This window comes from Penaeus monodon, chromosome 37 (genome assembly GCF_015228065.2).
Source record: "Penaeus monodon isolate SGIC_2016 chromosome 37, NSTDA_Pmon_1, whole genome shotgun sequence".
NCBI lineage: Eukaryota > Metazoa > Arthropoda > Malacostraca > Decapoda > Penaeidae > Penaeus > Penaeus monodon.
The window spans coordinates 21,856,015-21,858,514 of record NC_051422.1 but is presented as its reverse complement, the minus strand read 5'-3'; positions in this window follow the sequence as shown (position 1 = coordinate 21,858,514).

The window sequence follows — 2,500 nt, the reverse complement described above, 5'->3', positions numbered from 1 at the left end:
ACTAATAGCAATTAAAGAATAATAAAATATTAGAAATGAATCTTTTTGAAAATCAAGTAAAAGAGCAAACAGTTAAGATAGGTGGGACAAAGAATTGATTCCTTGGTGGTAAAGTAATTGTGGAGCCATGGATATGTAATCAGTCAATTGATATATGGAAACACAGTAAGCTAAAATTACATTGGACAAGGCATGTATTTTTGCCATCTACTGTCAGTGGGTTGAGAGACTTCTGCTGTGACTTTTCAAACAATTATTATTATTATTTTTTTATCTTCTAATCATATTGGTTGCGTTCTCCAAATCCACTAGAAATTTGCTGTGATAGATGGGCCATTGGTCAAAGTTTTTGAATGATATAAAACTGTAGTATTTTGGTAAGCTATAGCTAGATTAATTAGAAAGGAAGCAATAAATTGCAATAGATTAGTTCTATCATCATCATCAAGGGGCTAACGCCAATGGGGGCGCATGGCCGCATCCATCCTTCGCTTCCAGCCACGAGGATCTCTCGAGGGGAGTCTTCAGGCAGGCACATGGCCCATCTCTAATTCATCACTACAGGTCCCGTCGAGCTGCCCAAGCCATGATCTCCTAGGTCGTCCCACAGGTCTCCTCCACCCAGGGTTGTCTCGCAGAGAGACAACCTGATGGGCAGGGTCGTCCATAGGGAAGCGAGCTAGGTGGCCATATAGCCTGAGTTGGCGATCCCGGATTATGCAAGTAACAGGTCCCATGCCAGTTTCACGGTGTAACCGCCGGTTGGACACGTGGTCCTGCCAACTGTACCCCATGATCCGGCGAAGGGACTTGTTACAAAAGGCATCAAGGCGAGACTCCAAGACACTGGATAGTGTCCAGGTTTTGCTTCCATAGAGCAAAACTGGCAGTATCAAGGCCTTGAAGACACGCAGCTTGGTCCTTCTGCATAGGTACCGACATCTCCAAACGCTCTTGTTGATCGAGTTCATGGCTCCTGTTGCCAGACCAATCCGTCTACTGACTTCCTGGTCTGACAACCCAGAGATATGGACTACGCTACCAAGGTATGTAAAACTTTCTGTAACTTCAACGTCCTCGCTGCAAGCATGAATCGACTGAACGGGTTCCCCTAACAGGCCCCCAAAGTCCTGAATCTTGGTCTTGGTCCAGGAGACCTCTAGACCTAGGGGCTTCGCCTCATTGCTAAATGCATCAAGAGCCGCCACAAGAGACTCCAAGGACTCAGATAGGATGGCAACATCGTCGGCAAAGTCAAGGTCTGAGACCTTAATATTGCCTAGTGATGCTCCACACTGACTTTGGCTAGTAGCTTTGCCCATTATCCAGTCCATACAGCCTTGCCTCACCCCTGAATTAACAGGGAAGAAGTTCGACATACCCCCACCACACTTTACAGCACTTTCAGTACCAGTATAGAGGCTTGCTATCAGGCCAATGATCTGTGTCAGAATTCCCCTGAGCCTCAGGATCTCCCATAGCGATTCCCGATGCACCGAGTCAAACGCCTTCTTGAGGTCGATGTAGGCTGCGAGCAACCCACGACCAAACTCACAACGGCGTTCCACAATTATTCGAAGCGCTAGTATATGGTCTATTGTGGACTTGCCAGGAGTAAATCCAGACTGCTGATCGGACAGCAGTCATCTGTGAGGAGGGCTTAGGGTTCAGTTTTCTCAGGGCTTGGTAGGCAGGGCGAAGGTCATTTACCAAGAAATGGCCTTCGACCTCCTCAGCAAGATTCCTGATGACCTGTTCCTTGTCCCTTCTCAGCAGTGTCCGAGCCCTACGCACCATGGAACGACGCAAGACTTGATTCAAATTCAGCCGAGCCTTGCAACACACTTCTGTGGCCTCTAATGTCTCCAGGGAGATGGAATTCTGCCTTGTCCTTGGGCGTACGCCAATGGACTCCTGAGCTGCTTCGAGTGTTACGCGCTTGAAGAACTCCCACAGAGCAACTGTGGGAGCTTTATTGTCTCTTGGGCTCTGAAAAATTACTGTAGACAAATAGAAAATAAAATCATTAATTCCATGTTTATGTATAGACCTATATTAAATGTGGCTTTTACTATAACTGTAATTGTGATTATAACTGTCTCTACATATTCAGTACTCACGAAAAGTATAGGCTGAACTATATTTTTCACAGACTAAGAGGCACCCGTTTGAGGGTGCAAAATTTTGTTAATATTTTTGGCCACCCTGCCCGTTTACATTATGATACGTTTTTGGTGCAAGTGAGAAGTCCTGCCAGTGGTTGATGAGCTTTCTAAAGGGTATGATGTCATTGCTTATGACACCTAGAGATAGTGTTTTTTTCCTGAAATGCCCTCAGGATTTTGTTGAATGTTTCATTACTATGCCTATGAGTAAAGAATGATCACAGAATTATCACCTCTCTATTAGTTTCCTTTATGGATTCAGGCCATCTGCGGAATTGTTAGATATCAGTTTCCGATCAGTTCATCAGTGGATTGCTAGGTACCAGAAGGGGAGA